Below are 22,358 nucleotides of genomic sequence, written 5' to 3' on the forward strand. Positions count from 1 at the left end.
GGTTAAGTATGCTGTATGTAAGGATCCTTTAATAACTGCAAAACAATTTATATGTATTTAAAATATATTTTTGCACTTATTTATTAGATAATTACATACAAAATACTTCCATTATACCATATATGACTTTACCTTTTTATTCATGTCAAGTGATTCCCTTATAATGTGACTGTTGTGTCAAATTCTCTATTTTGTGCATTAGTGTGTGTGTGTTAGGGGTCTAGAGTGAACAGATAAGCTTACACAGTGTGTCTGCAGGGTTGGTGGGGGGACTGCTATAAATTGACTCTCCATGCTGACACACTGCTCACTTTGAGGTCCCCATTTTTATAGCATAAACGCTCTATCAGTCAGCACAGACTGTTCACTGCTGATGGAGCGAATCGCGGTTTAATCTCTCCCCAGGCACAGTGCTAGTTACATCCAGTTCTGTGGATGGAGAAACTGGGGAAGTTGTTGTCCAATTAGCTGAGTGCACATCGTTTTGCCTTAATGTAAATCTCACTAAAGTTTTCCTCAGATCCAGCCGTCAAGCTGCTGTAAAGAAGGAATACTTTGAGTTTGACCTTAGTAGTAAGTTTAAAAGGGACATTCTGTTGCTGCTTGCTTCATATAAATGAAACTAAATTTCCAGCTTCAGGTCTGTCAATTGTTTATTTTGCCTCTGGAAGATATTTGTATAAATAAACATCAGTTTATCTGTTGTAATCTGTGAAAGCAGACGAGTTTCACATCACACATAGACGGCATTCATCTGCAAAAGCTGTTTTCTTTGTTGTTGCTGCCAGAAAGAGATTGGGTGGAGAGAATTGTTGAGAGGAATAAGGCCTATAGGTTCTAGTAGCTTAAAAACATGAAAAATCATCCACTGACCTCTTCACCCCCTCCCTTTGTCAGGTGGGTGCTGTGCCCCCACCCTATATTTAGATGGAGTATTTGGGGCAGCCGCTCGTACCCATTCAAACAGGCCTGACTGCCTCTCCACTGGCATTTTGGCTCAATTTGTCTTTGTCAGGGAGGGCCCGGTGATCTCTCTGAGCGCAGACATCTCATGGTGAGACGTAAATGTTCCGATAAGCTGTGAACAATGTTGTTGCACGTTAATGATCCCGCCTGGAAACACGACGTCAAACAAACAAACCAAAATGAGGATACATGTGTGCACTCGTTTCTGTTGTGGAACTAATGCTGAAATAATGAAATACTCACGAAATATTGAAGATATTCCACAGACATATTCTTAGTTTGATGATGTGGCTTTTACCACCAAGTGCTTGTTTTATTTTTTTCTTTACATATTTAGAAGAAGACTAACCTGCCATTAGCAAGAGGGTGCTTATTTTTCTCTGAAGTATTTATTAACTTTTTTACTGTATTTCTATTTTTGATTTTTTTCGATTTTAATTTAAATTCTCTGTTCATGTTGTGCTTCTATAGAATTGTGTTTTCTTTCTTGTTTGTGCACTGGCCTTTTCTGAAGCTCATTTTCACTCTCATTTTCAAAGAACAACAGCTGTTCATCCACTATAAACAGATAATAAATGTGCCATGAGCGCAGCAGTTTGCTTTTTTGTGCCAATGCACTAGAAAACCCCGAAATGTCTAAATCCTAAAAAAGTCACTGCTGACGTGTGACTCACCCACCTAGCTCTGATTCTTGTAATTTCCATGTTTCATATGGAACGTCCATACTGTCATTTTGAAATGTTTGAACCTAATCCTGAACTAATGCATGGTGGTTGCTTTTCTTTCTGCACCTGAAGCATTAACATTTGTGAGATGCAAGAGTGACGAATGCCCATTTATCACTTTCTACGGCCTCCCGGAAACCTTTCACACAGTGTGTGTTATACTAACATAGTTTCTGTGCGGTGACCGGTGAGCATATGCATATATATTACATTCACACATTTTACATTTTGCACACTTTAAGCATGGGTGTTTATGTATATTGCGTATGCTTGAGTCCCCATGTGTGTGTATGTGTCTGGCCAAGCTGGGTTTGTTTGACCAGCTGTTTGGAGGGAAAGCCTGATCCCATGTGACCTTGTGTTTCTCCAGCTGCTCTTGGATCAGCACAACCAGCCCTCTCTGCCAGGAGACACACAGGATGGGCCCAAACCCTTTTTACCCTGCTTTTTCTGGTTTTCTTTTTCAGGATTATTATTGTTGGTAACAGTAGTAGGGGAATCCATAGAAAACGTTAATTCTTTCTAGAAAATAATAAAATCTGTGGTAAGAGGGATAAAATGTATCTTTGTATTAGATAATTGCTGCCCTACAGCGCTAAAATAGTCATATAGAAAAAAATACAATCTGATTAAAGTTGCATAGAAATGTATCCTACTGAAGCGTTATTACTGGGATCAACGATGATGTTTTTCACCATTATGCACTGAAGGTAAAGCCAAATTACTGGATTATTTTTGTAAAAAAATATAGTACGCAATTACATGATAAATTAAAAAAAAAAAACTTTACTATGCAGTATTGCCAATACAGCTATTGCTTGTTTCTGTAACTACAGAAGAGTATTAAAGACTTCCCTTTAAATATAGTTTAAAGATTTAACGATTTTTGTCCATAGTCCCATTTCCAATATAGAAGAATTTAAGCTTTGCATCTTTTTCAATCCACAGTGTGACTGATATGATCCAGTGATTCTACTTGGGGCGATCGTGGCTCAAGAGTTGGCAGTTTGTCTTGTAATCAGAAGGTTGCTGGTTTGAGCCCCGGCTCGGACAGTCTCGGTCGTTGTGTCCTTGGGCAAAACACTTGCGGATGGCGCGATACGACAGCCTGTCAGTCTGCCCCAGGGCAGCTGTGGCTACAACTGTAGCTGCCTCCACCAGTGTGTGAATGTGAGAGTGAATGAATAGTGGAACTGTAAAGCGCTTTGAGGGTCTCGAAAAGCGCTATATAAAGGCAATCCATTATTACTAAAATGAGACAAGATTCGAAGTATAGTTGTCTGTAAATGTTGGTTATTGACAAGGCTACAATTAAACTTTTAGACAAGAGACCAGTCACTGATTTATTTTTTACAAACATTCAAACTGTGTAAATCAAACTTTATCAGAATTTGAGTTTTAGACAACATTTCCTTATTTATATGATAAAATACACCGAGCCAAATGAGTTTAACCACTTCTGTCCAAATTGATATATTTCACAAATTTAATGGGCAACGGTTGTGTTAAGTCTTAAAAGCTCCAGTGTAATTTTGTATAGGCAAATAACGCTCGAGTGGGATGAACGGCCTAAATGCGTTTACCATCGTCCACAAGGTGACAGAGTCTCAGGAACTGAAGACCACAAGCTGGATTCTCTAGAGGAGAGACTCAAGCCGAGACCGCGGATGAGCGAGGCGGTGAAACCTGTCGGCTTCACACTCACACTGTCACACAAACACAAGCACAACTTAGCACTCGCAGACTGAGAAACACCTTCACACATAGACACACTTAACACAAACACTCACAGACACTGGTGCTGCATGTTTGGTAGAATTTGGCGCATGAGCGTGACAAACCCAGACGCTGGTCTTACAAGGTAGAAGACGGCGAGCTGTAAGATTCCACGAGCACATCAGTTTGTACTGAGAAAAAGTCGCGATGTCTCCTGAGGGTCAGAGAGACAAATGTGAAGCCATGAGTTTGTGTATGAATGTTAGCTATGTTTCAAAAATGTTGATATAAAATAAAAGATCAAATAAATGCATTATTATTTACTGTTGATATGAGTCAACTAAATGATATGAAGCAGCATTGAGTATTGATATTCATTGTTGCCACATTAAACACCTTTATATTAGCACTAAATGCAAAAATGTAACTGTTTTTAAATGACATATATGCAAATGAAGAGGTTAGAAACTTTCCGTCACAATTATAAAAGGTGCAAAACTGTTTATGTTTGAATGTTCAAATTTAGTTGCTATAGATTTGTATTTACTGTTCTATTTATTCAACAGTGATACTCTGCATTATTTAAAAATGACATATTTAAAGGTAAAGACTGATTTTTACCTCACCTTTAAAGTGTGTCGTGCATTATCAGTGCAAGTGCCTCAGCTTAATTTATCACTATTATGAATTGAGCTGTTTAACATTATATTCAATATTCATGTCTGTTTCACAGGTTAAATATATGTTGCTTTTTAAATATACTTAGCAATGCTGCAAAGTTTTATTCATGTTTTGAGTTTTACCAAGTGAAAAATGAAGAAGGAATTACTATTTAATAATTGTACTGACGTTAATAAACAGGTCATTTGTCACGCAGACAGACAGATAGACTGCAAGTCCTCAACATTTCTAGTAATCCCCCGTCTATTCCGGCTCTTGTTTACAGATGTCTTTCTCTTTACTGCTTTAAGTTTGCTGATGTTTAAAAGTGTCCGCACGGCCTTTTCGAAGCTTTCAACTGCAACCGAGGCTTCCAGCTCAGCTGGTCGCGCATGTCTGTCAACACTGCTATTACCATCCTCTGTGTGTTTCTGCGTGTATGTGTGTGTTACCGGGTGGGTGAAAGCTACCCAGGCCTGTGACCTTGAAACTAACACTGAACATTATACTCAACACCTTCCCACATGCACATATATGCATGCACATGTTAGCTAAGTCATATTCTCAGCCAAAGGCTATTGACCTTTTTGCAGGTTTTACATTACAAACACATGTTCAAATCTTTGCATAGCAGTGTACATAAATGAACACTTAAGACCCCAGTATTTCCCCTTTAAGGTTGTTAAAATGATCTTTTTCTCAGTTACAGCTTGTTCAGATTGGTTATTAAGTGTACATGGTGATCAGATTGAGGAGAAGGGTTTGGCTAATGACCAAACTATAAGTAAGACTGCGCTCTTTATATGTTTATATTTGTTCTGTATTCATAAAACTGCTCTTCTGACCTCACAACCTGTGCTACAGTAAAATAGTGCAGAATGGTCGGATGTGAGTCTTTTAATTGTGATTGTATTTATTGACTTTTCTTTAGAGATAAACTGTGATTCTTTTACCAACAGCTTTAGAAACTGTAGCTTTACATGTTGCTAATGAACACAACACACCAGTTGCTTACAGCATGGACCAGACAAGAAAGAGACTTCAGCTCTCACATGCACGGCATTTCTCAAAGAAGCCAAACAAGTATGCCTACAGTGTCATGTGGCGTTTGGATGTCCTCTTTTGTATTGGTGACACTTCTTTCCCAAGTCTTTAGTCACTGCCTAAGAGCAAAGGTTTTTGTTGAGAAAAATTAGACTGGAATTTCTGCAAGGCTATATTGTAGCCTTTACACTGAAGTCAAGTAAAACTGCTTCCTTACTTTTGCTAAAAATATTTAAAAGTGCTTTCCCTTAAGGGAAACGTTTGAGCTGAAGTGCCACAGCGCTAAAGTGAAAAGGCTCAGTGACCATGACAATGTGCTAATGCTACAATGGGTCTCTAACGAGTGAGAGCCAGCGCTAATTTCCCTGTTTGACAAAGGGACTCTGTGATCCTTGGCTTCTAGGGGTTAGCCGCACTAGCAGGTGTGTGTGTGTGTGTGACAGAGAGAGAGGGTGAGAGAGAGATATTTTGTATCTGCTGTAGTCTCACAGGCATGCTAGAATATACCGATTCTCCTGCCATTGTGTTCAACTGTGTGAGTCTGAGTTAGCTCGTGTTTTGCACTGCATAGAAAGGGTTCCTTTTCGCATGCATATGAGCAATTGTTGAGGTTAAGGGTCAGAGGTGGCCTTCTGAGGGTTATTTGGCGCAGGTCACAGAGTGGACAGGTTGAGCGGCATATCTTTTGCATCTCTCAGCATGCACAGTGAGTTACTGTCACAGGATGTGCCACTGTTGCCAACACTCACAGGAAAAATCCCTGAGGAAGATGAACAGTCCGCATCTGCCAATCCCATGCAGAACACCCACAACTGCAATGGACTGGTTAGCAGAAAAAAATCCCAAGACAAAAGACGTGAACAAAATCAAATAATCCAGATGTTTATAATCCGGAAAAGCTCATTACTGCATTTACCATGAAAGGAAAAATATTTATTTTTGAGGCAGCTGACAAATAACCTCTCAGTTATTTAATAATTATTTAACGAAGCCCCATCCTCAATGAGGAATCAATACTGTAAATTTTATTTATATAGTACCAAACCATAGCAACAGTCACCTTAAAGTGTGCTATATTGTAAAGTAGAGAAAGCCTCAACAATCAGACCCCCTATCAGCAAGTACTTTGGCAACAGTGGGAAGAAAAAACTCGCTTTTGACAGGAAGAAAGCTCTGACAGAACCAGGCAAGATATAATTTCTCTGCTACTTCAGATTTCGGCAAGGTAAAGTAACCATTCAGAGGAGGACGTGTGTATTGCCCTCATTTTCCCACTCATCTGTTTCTTTGGAAATGTAAAAAAAAAAAACATGCTAAAAGCGTACACAGCCATGGTGTGCGCAAGGATCTTGGGTTAAATGTATCCACCAAACAGGACATGTGAGAAGAAACTGCTATGTGAGAAGATAAAGTGGAGATGGAGAAGGTGCTCAGATGGTGATGAAGGACTGGACAAGTGAAAGGGATGAGGAGGCGAAAGAAGAAGAGACAGAGACAAGGGCAGGAGGACGGTGACAGCTCTGACACTACGTCCAGTCTTTCAAATGCTGGGATAAATTTAAAGCTGAGGATTGGATGTGCCTTCCAGACCTGTCACTGAGATAACTCGCATTCTTGTGCATCTGTCCGCATGTTCATCCTTTCTCTATTAGGGCCTGTGGGTTTACAAACATGAACATTAACAAGAACACTGTGAAACCTTTTTTTTTTTAAACCCGTGTCTAAAACACTGTGACCACAGTATATGAACATGATGCACCTGACCATGAATTGTAGGTTATGTTTCATCAGGTCACCTAATAAGGAAAGAAGCTGTCCTCCCTATTGTTAGCCTTGAACAACCCACGGGTAGACACTTCACTGGCTCACCTCAAACCTGAGATAACTCCAGACTTGTGCACATCAAGCTGCCAAAGGTCATTTTACCTGTCATCATAACAACTCATTGAATTTCACTAAATGTAAACATCACTTCAGTCCTTGTATCGAGTGCTTCAAATTGTTGTTTTTGCAAGCCTGTTATGCAAATGATGCTTTATTCCATTTTCCAGCTGTTGCCTCCAAGATAAAAGTAATCGTGCAACCAGTTTGATGAGAAAACACAGCTAAGGCAGGAATAGGGGGGAAGGTCTTGAGTATTCCAGAGATCCCACACTGGATCGGTAATGATCTTGACTTTCTGTCCCCCTCTACTGTCCACATCTCAAGCAGCACATAAATCATACAGTGTATTCAGACGCACCGACACCCTGGGGTAGCTGGCTGGCATCGCTTTCTATCTATCAACCCTTCTGTCTGTTCTCCATGCTTGTCTGTTTGCATTCCTCCATCTGTGTCTTGCCAGCATTCTCCTCACATGTACACAAATCCTAAGTGGGTGTTTGAGTGACTCTATGAATTTGGATGAGTGCTGAGCCTCTCTTGAGGACTTGTGAGACTAATGACTGAATTGCACACCTGCCTGCCACTCCTAAAGTTCATTCAAGATGAGAAAAAAAGAGCAAAATATAACATTTGCTTTGTTGGATCTTAAGTATTTCTTATATTTTTAGCATGCGCGCAGTGCTAACACCATCTGTTCTTTCGCGTTATTTCGATCGCAGTCTTTTTGTGAGCCCACAGTGTGCTGAGACGGTAACAGACAGAGATGAGGGGGTAAAGGTTTAACTTGGCACAGGACGGGACAAGCTGATGAAGTGAGACACTTCATACCTCTGGGGAGGGATCATAGCTTCGCTTGCATCGTGTTCTGCTTCCTCTTGTTTCTCAAATTAGTGCCTCCAGTTGCTCTTGGAGGTTGTGCTTTAAATATCTGTCGCACCATATGTGAAAAAGCAGTACAAAGTATTTTTGAAATAAGCATTCTGAAATGGTTTTTACATTTGGTAAATGTTATTGTGATGATAGCCATAAAAGGTCTCATTTCTATAGTGCATGTTTGTATCTGACTTCAGAAAGAGCTTTCAGACAAGACATTTACAGAGCTTTTAAATTTCACAGATGGATTAAGTTCGATATTTAGCTGGTTTGTTGCAGTCCGTCTCAGTACTACATGCCTGAATGAATGTTTGTCACAGTCTCATGTTATGATCACTGCTTTTTGTGTATTTACAATCCATCTTTCCTCCTTTCCCACCCTTGTTATTCTCTTGATTAACCTGTGCCCAATTATCCATCCCTAAATGAAGTCTGCGTGTCCACCCAGGTTGTTATCTTAAAGGTAACGTCAGCCTACTCAAAAATATATTGATCAGTGTGTAATTACATTATCCAACCAAATGATGCGTTCTCATGAAGCCATTAAAAACACATAATCATGAGTACTGGTTTAAACATGCATAAACATGTTTATTTATTTCTGATACTGATAGCAGATTAGATATGCAAAGCTCCTGTCTCTGGACAGCAAGCCATCTAAACAACAGCAGCTGGTTATAAGCTAGCATAATGGCAGCTCAAGTTAGGCTTGAGTGTGTTGAATATCACACTTTCCCTCTGATATTCAGTTTGATTAAATCCTTACATCATATGAGAGTTTATTAACTGCCGAATCCAATAATGTTACATCCACTTCAAAGAAAGTTAACTAAAAACAGTTAACAGCAGCTAACGGAGGCTAACAGCAGCAATAACAATAGCAGAACTTACCAAAAGAAAAGTACTAACTAACCTAACTATTGCTGTTACTGGGCAGAAGTCAGCTTCACTGACTCAACCACTTGTACTGGACTTCTTTCTCAAATTGTACAGTGGAAAACGGATGTGGAAACCAGCTAAGGTAAGCAGCAGATTCACACCCTATATTCACTATAGAAAAACGTCAGCTGGGGTTGTCTGTAGGACAGACAACCGTAGCTAAGATTGGTAGAATTGGGAGTGGTAAGAAAACAGAAATCAGTTAACTGCAATCTGCATTCTACTGACATCTAGTGGTGAGATTTTAGAAACTGTATCTTTAACTCCACCTTAAATCCTCACTTTTATTTCCTGCTGCTGGCTGCCTGTTTTGGTGTTTGTTTGTTTTGTTTTTCTTTTTATTTCATTAGTGATCTGTTACAGCGCTTTTGCACAGTCATTCTGTACAGTGCCAGTACTTTTAACTTTAAAAAATACCTCTAGGTGCTTGATTGAAGAGTGGCCATCCATCCAGCCATCTATCCATCCATGGATGGGCACATTGCAATGGCATTTTCTACCTCTTTTGCCAGTCCAGGTTGCAGAGGCAGGAATCTAAGTCGATTAAGGCATTCCCAATACACCCTTACTGGGTCCTTTCTTTGTGGAAAAGCAGTGGCTATACTTCTGGATGACCAACCTCCTCCTCCTCACCCTTCAGAGGAAGCCCAGTTGTATCTGTGATCTCATTCTTTTGGTCCCTACCTAGAACTCGCGATCATAGGTGAGGCTAAGAATATATAGTGGCTGGTAGATCAACAGCTTTACTTTTACACTCAGCCAACTTCAGCGTGCACAACACCCTGTTTGCTTGTTTGATGCTGTCATCCACCATTTATAAAATGAGCTTGTAATATGAGGAAATACAGGACCTAAGATTTTCCATTGACTCCTGGATAACGTTTTAAGAGAGCACAAGCATAATGGATTATTGAAGTTCTCAACATAATCATGAATCATTTGAATTCATAAAAGTGAATTAAAGACATCAGTAAAAACAAATAATGGATGTTTGATACAAAATGTATTTGTTATGTTCAACCAAACTGTCAAGCTTCATAGAAGTAATTAGATACCACTAGCACAAGAAAATTGATTTTTATGTATGTTAAAACATATTCTGTCATTTCCACAGAGCTATCAGATAACTGACTCTGACGGCTAGCGTTGGGTAACGGCTGCTATGGATTTGAGATTAGGCCACAGCTGTCCCGGAGAACCTTATCGTCCTGCCATGTTCGTGTTTCTTGCAGAATAGGATATTCTTTCCTCCCCTTGAGGGAGGGGGGAGGGGGGGCAAGGCTAAAATGCTTGAACTATCTGACACCAGATCAGCCTGGTGGAATTTAGAGAACGGCGCTGTCCCCTTGCCATGCAAATGCCCGCAGAGGCGGTGTCATCTCTGAATTGCGTTTATTCGTTGGCACCCTGTCGTAAAAAACCTCAGCTTCAACTGCATGTTAATCTTGTCAAGTAAAGTCTTTTTATTCTTTACTTTGGATCCAAATACGAATTACTCCTCTTTATTGTTTTCTTCTTCACCCACCCCTTTTCTTCTGGCACTTTTAACTCAAGCACTCCTCTTCTGCACTCTGACATCCCAAATGCAAACACATAAACACGTAGTGGAGCATGGATTTGGTGACATGTGGTAGTGGCGGTGGAGGGCACTAAAAAGGTTCCAGTGATGAAAAACCTCTCAGCCTTCCAGGGAGGTCATCTTCTGTTTCACACCAGGCAAAATTTATGAGCTTGCCACTCAGCATCTCTGCTCTCATGTTGAGACGCAGCGAGATTCAGAGAACGCCATGTAGGAGAGGAAGGAGAACTGAAATGTAGACGTAGAAGAAGCAGGAATTGTTGTTAGCGAGATGGAAAAAAGTGATGACAAGGCGAAAGAAATAACTAACGCTGCTGCGAGATGTGACACAAAACTAAAAATGACAAGCTTTTAGTATGGAAATCAAGACAAGGCTACTTAAATATGTCACATATGAATTTGCACTCATCGGTGAGTCACAGGGGTAATTCAACCTTTTTTATGTTTGAAGATTAAAGGTCAAACACTTAACTGGTCTGGACCAATCATAAATGTGACTTGGTCCATGAAAAGCTTAAATTAAAATCTTCCATTACTAATCGTCAGACAGCTGTTAATTACAAAAAACCTCCACACCAGACGAGACACTATAATATGTAGGGAAATATAACATAAGCACTCTGCAGCCGTGTTGCGGCTGTTACTCAAAAAAAAGTAATGTGGTAAACATTTGTTATATTACTTGTGACCAGAGGTGGGACCAAGTCATTGTTTTGCAAGTCTCAAGTCTTTATCCTCAAGTCTCAAGTCAAGTCTCAAGTAATGTCAGGCAAGTCAGAGTCGAGTCTCAAGTCACTGGTGTAAAAGTCCGAGTCAAGTCACAAGTCTGAAACTTTGAATTTCAAGTCCTTTCGAGTCTTTAAAAAAAAAAAAAACGAAAAAATAATGTTGCAGTTATGCTAAATGTAAATATTAGACCATGTAATTTTAAAATCTGTGTTTTTCTCAACACATGACAAAATAGTTAACTTAGAAAATATACACAAATTGTGAAATTGCACCTCTTTAAAATGCAGCTCAATTAAACCTAGCTCCAAGAATAATTTTCACCGACAGTTCTGAGATAAGCTGCATGTTATTCTTGGATGCGGTTGTAGGACCGGCTTTAAAATCGCATGACAAAAATATCATACACATTAAAAAAAAACTGTATCACCAACGTAGCCTTGAAAACATTTGCTAGTTAGATGAAGTCAGCTATCTCATCGTAGCATATTTATATGCATATTTATAATCATACGGTTCTTGGAGTGAGTGCATACACTCATGAAGTTTAGTAACTTCAGGTCACTGCAACAAGCCCAGGTACAGTTTACCGCCGGATGGGTGCAGGACCTTGAACTGCACCGTGTAGAAAGTAAAGACCATCGTACGTATCATAAGTTTACCAGTCTCACAAATCGTCGTCATAAATACACATTCCTTAACCGTTTATTAATAGGACCTTTGAGCTCAGCGGTAATTAATTAGCAGTGGAAATAATTTCTGGTAGCATCACAGAAATGTAGCAGTGACAACAATATTGTATGCTGTAATCGTACTGGGCAATTAGTGATACAAAAAACCTGTTTTATCCTGTGAATAAAAGTATATGTTTTTGTCAGTGTACCATAATAACAGAAGCGAAACACAATATTGTGTCAGGACAATTCACTATTTATGCACAATAAATAAAGGAGCATAGCGCGACAATTTCTGTTCAGCGCCAGACTTGCTTGTAACCTATATCACTAATTATGTTATGAAAATGACGTATTAACTACTAAAAAACACTGACCTTCGTGTAAATGCTTGGAGCAGACTAACCTGTGAGCTGGAGTGTTCTGGGATGTTATATTTGATCTTTGAATGGCTGCAATCCAGGCCATCCGTCGCATCTTTGTTACTTCGGAAACATGGCTCGAACAATTTCTCTTCAACGACGTAATCCGATAACAACCGATCTCTTTACCCGTCGGCTTCCCGTGGCTGTCATGCGACCGGCTATTGCAGTTAATAATACAACGGCTTCTTGACATTTTTGTGTTTCTTTTTATCGCTGTGTAACTGATTTCAATTGAAAGCCTGCGTGCGCTAGTACCGCTTGCCACGAGTTCCCAGAATCCTTTGCGGTTTACCCCTGAATGACGTCACATTTTCAATCTCTATATAATATGCATGTTAAATTTTATATTTTGGGTAAAATATCAAGTCTTTTCAAGTAAACCGGTTCAAGTCCAATTCAAGTCCCAAGTCATTGGTGTAAAAGTCCAAGTCAAGTCACAAGTCTTAGAACATTTTTTCAAGTCAAGTCTAAAGTCATAAAATTAATGACTCGAGTCTGACTCGAGTCCAAGTCATGTGACTCGAGTCCACACCTCTGCTTGTGACATTATTATCATGTTACTCAATAAAATGACTTGAAATGCATTATCAACAATATGACAACAACATGTACAAACAGACTGACAACACAAAGCAAAGATGACAACCAGTCCAAAGGCTTCACTGTGATGATCATCTCAATGATTTCACTGTAGAAACATGAACAGGTCAAAATAGAGCTATAATGCTGCTCATCACAGCCTTTGTTACCTGCTGAAGATCAGGCTCCGGTTGGTAAACGGACTGATTCAATTATAGTGATTTTCTACTCTTCTAGAGTACTCAAAGCGCTTTCTCTAAACTTAGTGGTGTCTAAATTCACACACATTCATACTCCGATACTTGAGGTTAGTACCTTGCCCAAGGATACTTGGCAAGCAGATTGGAGGAGTTCGAACCACCAACCTCCCGATTAGTAGGTGACCTGCTCAACCTCCTGAGCTACAGCCACCCTGCTGTCTGGGGTTGGCATACATTCAGCTTTCAAATCAAAACACAGTCGCCTCAAGGTGTTTTATATTGTAAAGGGAAACCCTCCAATAATAGAGAGAAAACCCCAACAATGAAATGACTCCCTATCAGCAAGAACTTTGGCAACTGTGGGAAGGAAAAACTCCCTTTAACAGGAAGAAACCTACAGAAGACTCAGGCTCAGGGAGGGGCAACCATCTGCTGTGACTGGTTGGGGGTGAGGGCAGTGAGGCGGGACACAAAACACACTATGGAAGAGAACCAGGGCTCTTTTCTAGCATTGTGTTGCTGTCTGTGCAGATGCTCGCAAAGATCTCATACATAAAGCAGATATTTCTGTCTTGGATGCACTATTTCTGTTTCCTGTGTACCATAGCGGTCTTGTCCTTTCAAACAGTAACAGTAAAAAGTCATTTCATATCTCGACTGCCAAAGCTGCAGACTGCCCCACCATTTTCCTCCTTTCCAGACAACTGAAATCAGCTGGTTGTACAACAAGCACGCAGGGAGAAAAAAAGCTGTTAATTTGATGCTTTTGTTGTCTCTCTATCCTGAACCTTTGTAAGGCAAGTAATGGCATAATCATAGCTGCAATGTAAAGTAGAGTAATGCATTACATCACTGTGTTACTGAAAAATGGAATGCAATTACAGTACAATACAGTATACCCAACACTACTCTTGTGTTACTTTGTGATTTCAATGCAAAGGTTAAGAAGCTCTTCGGGAATACTTCTTAAACTTAAGATCCCCACATTAGAAGAAACATGCAGTGAAAAAGTATCATATTAAATGATTATTTTAAAAAATACTTTAAAGGATTTACTTACTTTAAACTTGCTTTGAAAAAAAATGAGTGAAGTTGGGTATCAGAGCAGGACAGTCCAGCAGGACCTGGTTCAAAGAGATTCAACATTTGCATGTTGGAAACACGATATTATTCACCAAGATGAGGGAGGGTGTATATAAAGTATACATTCCAGAGCACGAGCCAGCATCAGGATGCGCTTCAGTGGAAAATACTGCATACTGCTCAGCAAATATCTTTCAAAGACATAATATGAAGAAATTACTTTTGTATTTGCTCTAATTTTTTCACTCATTTTCATATACTTTATAAACGTTTATGCCCTGTTCAGAGTAAGATTTATAACTATTTCAATTCCACAAATGGTCAATAAAGCGAGTTACCCTCTAGTACATCCCTGAACCACCCACACACCATTTAATGGAAACACCACTTGCCACAGAGCTGCGACTCATTTGAACCTCATGTTTTTCCTCACATATTTCAAAGACTCAAAGTTGTGTTTTGCCCAATTCTGTCAGACAGCTACCACATGCTGCCTTCAAAGGGAGATGGATTCACACAAAGCAGGGACTCTGGGCAACAGAAAAAATGACCTCTGCCATCCATCATCGTGTTTATTTACACGGTGATGAGATCAATATTTTATAGGAGAGGCTGGTGGAAATTTGGATGTCCTGACTCGGTGTGAAGCCACAGTGAACGCTTATGGAAAAAGAGTCACCCAAGCAAATTAAGCTCAGCCAGGGTGTATGACCCACTGTTGTGCTGGAGATGGATGAGGGGGAATGAAAAAAAGAAAAGCTCATGATTCCCATAAGGAAATTTGCACTCTCCTTTTAAACCATCCTAGGGACTAAGAAAAGAGGGCAGCCAGGGCTTCCCAGCTACCACATCTATTTGTAAATCAGTGCCTCAGCCAAAGGCAAATTTGGAAGTTTTTTGGAAACTCCCGCAACCGTTGGGAAAACATGTATGTGTACAGAAAGGTCCTGCTTCTAAGTAAGAATCTTCTTACTTAGAGGCAAGACATTCACAAGGATTACATGAGCATCTTATCAGTCTGATCAAAAACAAGTTCCTCGGTTCCTTACGTCAAAGTGAAACCCACTCCTGCAGATGAGGGTTCATGTTTCAAACAGTTTCTCTCAAGTTAAATAAAATCCCAAATGTCAGCCAAGAGTCCGAGTGACTCCAGTTCAAGCATCCTTCTCCTCTCATTTGCACCTACACTTCTAGCCTGAGACCAGATTTGGTCGAAGAAAGTCAGAGACTATCGAGCTACAGGCTAGCGAGCGAGAAATGCACAGTTTGGAGATGAGGTGGGAGGCAGGCACGCAGCAGGGAGGAGTTCAGAGGGCAAAAATAACAAAGACAGTGATCACGGTCGTAAATTATGCCGCCGACACATCAAGCTGTCCACGCACTCTTTAGGTCGAGTGTCAGCTGGTTTGGAAATGAAAACATTTAACCCCACTGTGGCTTAAAAGGTCATAACTCACAGCTCTCCCCTCTGACATGAGTTACGGCCTCTCGTTAGGACTGGACATCCCTGTCTCCCACCTTCTGTCTCTCTCCTCCCGTCTGTTCTATTTGTGCAGTCGGTAGATTTATCCATTGCCGGTATCTCCGCAGGCGCTGAACAAGATACTCTTACCCAACCTAGCAAAAATGTGCCACAAGTGTGCAGTAAGAGGAAGTGAAAGCAGCGGTGGCGTCACACGCACTTTATTTTTACAGTTTGGACACACAATGCTCTCATGTGATACGGGCGCTTAATCTCCTCCAGTGTAAATTTATATTCAATTCAAGCAGAGAATGAGACCGCTTTAATATGAGGCCCCCTACCAGTCAGTGGCATTCTGCCTGGGAGACCTCTACCACCTCTATCATCAGTGGATAGAGCTCCTTATCCTTCTCAACACCCCATAGAACCGGAATTCAGCAGCAGTCTGATCTGAAATCACTTTGATTTATCTGAGCGTAAAGCAAGTCTCAACACAGGAGTTACATCATTGGCTGCTGCTGCTTTTTTAGCTAAGGTGAAGGATGAAATGCAGGGGGCTTGAATCAACATGGACTTTCACTGGACTTTAACAACGGCGTGATGATTGAAGGATTTATGCAGCCTCGTAGATATTTTTTAAGACAGTAATTTGGGGATATGAAATAAAATGTACTGCCAAGGTGGTGTAATCGAACCGTGGGAGTCGCTGTGAGCATAAAGGAAGATTTATCACCCTCAAAGCAGCATGTTAGCCAGATAAAATGTTACTTGAGAGAATTTAAAACCCCTGCTGCAGGTGTTTAATAATAAAAGACACTGACTCTGAGTGGCTGGTGTGCGATAGTTAAAATATCAAATGTAGACAGATAAAGCAAGGAAGGGAATAAAGACAGAAAAGCACCATCATAAGAAACCCAGAGCCGTACTTAAGTCTTCTATCACCTTCCTCCACAGATTGATTCTTTTCATTCTTTTGAAAGTCTGATCAAGTGAGGTCTGTAAGGTTTGCCATAATTTGCTGTGGATTGGCGAGATATTTACGGACCCAAACACAGGATGCCGGAGGTAGGAAGTGAAGCTAAAGCGATCTTTAATGTTGATTTCCCAGGTTATAAAGTGCAGAATCCGCGATGTAGTTTACAGAAAACAAGGAGTCCATAGATCAGCAAATGCTAAAAATTATAAATGCATAAACTTACATCTACAAGAGAACCTGGCACTAGATGATCCACAGTTAGAGAGACAACTCCCCAATGGATAAGGGGAAACTGAGAAATACAAAAGGTAATGAGAGAAGTGGAAACAGGTGGAGAACACAGCTGAAACTAATCACAAAACAAGGGAAGTAAAATTAAATACAAAGCACAATAGACAAAATACTATCAAAATAAAGCAGGAAGTGGCTCCACAACTTTATACCTTCCCAAAAAACCTATAGAACGGAAACAAATAAATAACATACTGTTATAACAGACACAATCAAATGAAGAACCAATTGGAACAATAAATAATGAATAAGAATTCAGTCCACAAACCCAAAACCCAGGGTCCAAAACCCAGGACCATGACAGTAGTCCTGTGGACCCATCACATTAATGTCTTGGAAAATTAAACATCGACCATAGTGAATAAACCTAAAGGAACCAAACTAAAATACCAGCTTTCTTTGTTGAATCCAGTTAGACAGCTCATCATTATAGATTAGTGTTTCAAATGCTTTGTCACAGCTGTTTCACAGATATGAATGAGGCGTCGATTGGCGTTTGTGGTTTTGCACGCTGTAGGTCAGGACAATAGTGAGATTCACATGCAGACACTTGGTAGCATCTCATTTTAATTCACTGAGTAAGGATTATTTCCAGCCTGAAGTGTTGTTAATACTTCTGTTTTAAGTCAAATCACCATGCTACTTGTTTCAGAGGACACATCTCTCAGAAACAAGTAGCATCTGCCAGAGCAGCAGTATTTGACACTGGGATAACACCAGGTTGAACTGGACTATATATTAAATTATTCATAAAGTTGGGGAATAAACAGTGTCATTGAGAGATCTGTGCATGTGTTTATTTAGACATTATAGAAATATTTATACATCAGATGTAGTGTCATACTTGGGTAGCATTGTGCAATAGTTGTAGTTGCAGCACTGTCACCGTACAATAAGATGGCTATGAGTTTGAATCCATTGGCTGGCTGGGGCCTTTGTGTGGGGAGTTTGCATGTCCTCTCCTTGGCTGACTGGCTTCTCTACAGACCAAAGAGAGGCATGTTAAGCTAACTGGTGATTCTGAATTGGTTTTTGATGAGAATGATTGTCTGTCTCTCTTTTAGCCCAGCTACAGACGCTAAACCTTTCGCGGCCAGCGTGTACCCCACCTCTTGCCCTATGACAGCTGAGATATGTCAACATGGTTTAAAATCTCTGAGGAATGTTTCCAGCTCCTTGTTGAATCTATGCCATAAAGAATTAAGCCAGTTTCCAAACAGGGGTCCAAATAGGTACTAGCCTGTTTAGTAATAATTATTATGAATTATTAATACTAAAATTCCCTGCAGCGTATCTCATATGGCTTTCCCTCTATTCAGCGCTGCACAAAAACAAGTGTTGAAAGAAGAGGAGATTTCATCTGTTTTTCTATCCCTCCCTGTCATCTGATCGGAAGCACGGCGGCAGGCTCTGGAGACTAAATGTAGGAGGGTTTATTTGGTGCTAAAAAAGTTATCAGCAACTTGTGAAGGTGCTAAGCAGAGATCTGTCACTGTGGAGGAGGAAAGAGATGATGTGTTAGAGAGTGGGAGGGAGTAATGGTGCAGAAAATGGAGAAGTGTTGAACAAGGCAGGAAGACAAGGTGGAAAAACACAGGAGTAAGGAAAGAAGTCAAGCTAAAATGTTTCACTCAAAAAGGTAGTGTGACTGAGATTGTGATTGAATCTCCAACATGTAAAATAAGGGTCCTACATGTGATGTAGGCAGCCAATACTATAATAAACTATATAAAGGTTTTTGGTCGTATACACTGTGGGGTTATTAAACCATCAGAGAGTTTCTGAAGTCATGAAGAATTTAACTTCTGTTTAACATTAACAGAAAATACAGAGCAAACCTTTGACTTTACAGAAGACTTTTTCTGTTATTTAGACATTTCACCCATTTGAAGGTAGGAAAAAGCAACTTTACAACCTCAAATCTGGTCTCTGTGGCTGATGAATATTTCACTTTGGATGAAATACCTTAAACAAAGCAGCTGAGGTAAAGATGCATGTCCACCTTCTCTTATTTATTTCTCCATCCATTTTCTGCCACTTATCCAGATCCAGCTTACAGGGACATAGTCGCAGAGCCTTGCTGTCATAAAGAGCGCAGTCTGGGTTGGACAAACTCAGCATAATGCTTATGTGAGTCAATGCAGGTCCATTAAAACAGTCCTACACTGGTAATTGTTTGAATTACTTGCATTGCATTTTATCTTGAAAATCTTCAAAGAAAAACGACCTCTCGATTTTTTTCTAGCGTCTAAAAAGCCGAAGAGGGTTACAGAAAATAAAATAATCTCCAAACGTTCCCCTGCACATTAGTCTGTGTGGTACTATTTTGACAGTCAGCCTTTAAGATCAGATTTGGAATCAGCTCCCTGCTCCCACCAACATTTTGGTACGCCGTGAAGATAAAAGCACCCGACGTGCTTGTCTTGGCATCGGTGCGGCTGAACCCTTGGCCGGAGGGTAAAATCCGAACCACAGAAAGCGAAGCCTGGACTGCCCGAGAGGAGAGGGCTGAGATGAGAGAGGGCAGGTAGTATGAAAAGAAAACAATAAGTTGGGGCATAGAAAACAAAGCTAGAGAAATGTGTGCTTATAGATGGAGGTCTGCTTAATAATTTCATTGAGTCAATCTCATGTGAGTGAGGCATCAGTGATGGCCAGAGGCAGCTATCAGGGCTGTGACGGTGATGGCACAATCTGTTTTTATGGCCTGTGGTCCCAGGCCGCAGGAACACCATCTCTGAGCCATGAAAGGAAAGACGACTTCAATTGAGTTATTGGATTGCGGAGTGAGAGAGGTGGGGAGAGGTCTTTTAACTTCATTAAACACTAATATGAAGCAGTCGGTGCCTGTCCTCCTTTTTAAAGCAAGCTTTCATGTGTGTGTGCGTCTGGCTTGAAATGAAGGCTTTGACAGAAGTTTGTGAGCTTGGACCCCCTCCCCCCCGCAGTCCCCTATACTGCACAAGCCAGTGGTGTTATTAGGTTAGGTTAGGCAGATTAGCATGTGCATTTTTGTGTGTGAATGCATGTGGCAGTGTGTGAGATTGTATGTTTTGACAGCATTAGTATTATAGGATTAGTCAGAGGCCATAGAGGTAATGTTGGACAAGCACGTGTGTGTGTGTGTGTGTGTGTGTGTGTGTGTGTGTGTGTGTGTGTGTGTGTGCGTGCGTGCGTGTGTGTGTGTGTGTGTGTGTGTGTGTGTGTGTGTGTGTGTGTGTGTGTGTGTGTGTGTGTGTGTGTGTAGCTGAGTGGTTTGCTTGTTTTGTGGGGGTTACAGGGGTTTTTAAAAATTAAATCGACTGTAGGTATCAGACCTAGTCCAAACAACCTTTTCACTCTCTAAAAGGAAAAACAATCCTCAGCCCTTTGGAAAATGCAAACAACAACTGAAGCAAGATAACAAACCATCCGCTGGTGATTTAAAAAAAAACCTGACCTCAGAAGCAGACTCTTAATGCTAATAATTCAGTATTGAATACTGTGAGACAAATGGAAGGACAGAAGATGAATCAAAATAAAGTGGATGCATTTCATTAAATAAAGTTCCAGTTTAGCTTATAGTTCAGTTTGTTCAGTGGTTTTGATTTTGGTAAAAATCAAACAAACTAACGTTCATTACAGAAAGCTAAACGAGCCAATTTATTCTGCCATTTTGATTTTATGTATTGTTACACATGACCTCAGAGCGGTGGTCCAATCAGTTGGACCAACTGATTAGTGCTGATTAGTTGCTGAGGGCTTGCCACATGAATATGAACCCACAGAGCTAGCTTCTCGGTCTCTCTCTCCTCCTCCTCCTTCACCTTCATCAGCACCCATAAGTTTCTGTTGCTTTTACAACTTTATTTATTAGGTACAGGCTGAGTTAGGAGTCACCAGCAATTCTGGCTTCAGTTTATTATCCGTTAGCTGAGTTTACAAGAACAATTTCAGTGGAGAAGCATGAATCCGACAGGCCATTATGTGACTGGTTCGAGGTCGTCTTCCTCTTTTGATTGTTTTAGCCGGGGCGCTTCCCTTTTTGTTTCAGTTTTTCAATTGTATGTAAATATTTTGATTATAAAAGTTTGTTTAATAGCAGCAGCATTGTGGCATCTTTTATGTCAGGTTCCTTTGAGCTTTATTTGGGGGCTCTTCCAGGATTGAAACCCAGGACCGCTCACAGTCCAAGCTTGAATTATACCCCTATATGAAGACAACAACAGAGAATTTCTATAGTGGCCATCTGACAGCAGCCACCTTCAGCTACCACAACCAGATATGTTTCTGTTGTGGTTTAACCACCTTGAAACAGGTACCATCTTGCAAGTGTGTGCTTCTAAAACCAGCCTGCATTAGCAGTATTTCATAGGCACAACTGGCATCCACGGAGGACAATTTTTCCCATGAAATGTTGGCATTTTTGTACATAGTGTATTTGCAGTATTTCCAAAAACTAAAGTAAAATGTGATTTTTAACATTTTCATTCATCAGTCAATTTTGTTCCACTTATCCGGGCCTTGGTTGCAGGGGGCCCCCTGAACCAGGAAACCCAGACCTCTCATTCCCCAACTATCTCCTCCAGCTTATCCCAGTCGTCGGGCTGAAAGATGTAATCTCTCCACGGTGTCCTGGGCCTCCCCCAAGGCCTAGGACATCTCACTCAGGAGGCATCCTCATCAGATGGTAGAACCACCTCAACTGGCTCTTTTCAGTGTGGAAGGGTATCAGCTCTACTATGAGCCCCTCTCAAAAGACTGCACTTGAATACAAATGAATTAACCGAGGACTATTTTGTGCATGTTCTGTGTTCGACCCCCACCTGAATTATAGACCATTTCTGTACATATGGGATTGACCAATATGGCTCCCCTAGGTCAGCTCTGTCTATTGCCGCATTCAGCAGATTTTATAAATGCTTTTTCACATTAATACTACACAAAACACTTTTAGACAAAAGCGTGCCTCCAGTTCTGTAGCAGTATTCTCTGTTTCAATATAAACACAACCTCATGCACAAAGTCAGATCCGTGAAAAGAACAGCTTCTCTGGTTTATTAGGGAAGAACTTAACTGGCATGCACAGAACCCCGATTCTAACTCCAGTTCCAACACCTTTGGGATGAACAGGAATGCCAGCAACAGGCCAGGCTTTGCAGCCAAAATCAGTATAAAATTCACTAATCCTCTTGTGGCTGAATGAGAGCAAATGCCTGCAGCAACTTAAAAAAAATCTGTTGGAAAGTATAAAACCAAGAGAACAGACGATCATATAGAATTATTATACACACATTTAATCAATTTGGAGTATGTTTTTTTCACGTTCATGCACATACTGCTTGCTTGTCATGCAGTCTAGTGGGTTTTTTTTACACTTTTAGCATGTTTTAACCCCATTTTTCATTTCTTGCTTTTTGTAGAGTTAAATTGCAGAACTTCAGCAGGAATTTAAAGTTATAAACAACTGACCCATTAGAAGCTGAGTAATAAGGTGACATATAACTGTGAGCAGTATATGCTTGTAAGTCTCAGTCATACTTATTGGATGTTTTCAGTCTTGCAAATCTAATAACT

At 40.4% G+C, this 22,358-nt stretch overlaps 1 long non-coding RNA gene across 1 annotated transcript; it reads right to left on the reverse strand.

The window, feature by feature from the left end:
* Window positions 1-10,246: 10,246 nt before the first annotated feature.
* On the reverse strand, window positions 10,247-16,881 carry LOC113007748 (uncharacterized). Its single transcript, XR_003269939.2, has 3 exons — window positions 16,735-16,881; window positions 14,051-14,114; window positions 10,247-10,614 (listed from the first exon to the last, which is right to left on the reverse strand). It is a non-coding gene; the product is annotated as an uncharacterized LOC113007748 (long non-coding RNA).
* Window positions 16,882-22,358: the final 5,477 nt, after the last annotated feature.

Source organism: Astatotilapia calliptera, chromosome 16 (assembly GCF_964374335.1).
Source record: "Astatotilapia calliptera chromosome 16, fAstCal68.1, whole genome shotgun sequence".
Taxonomy (NCBI): Eukaryota; Metazoa; Chordata; class Actinopteri; order Cichliformes; family Cichlidae; genus Astatotilapia; species Astatotilapia calliptera.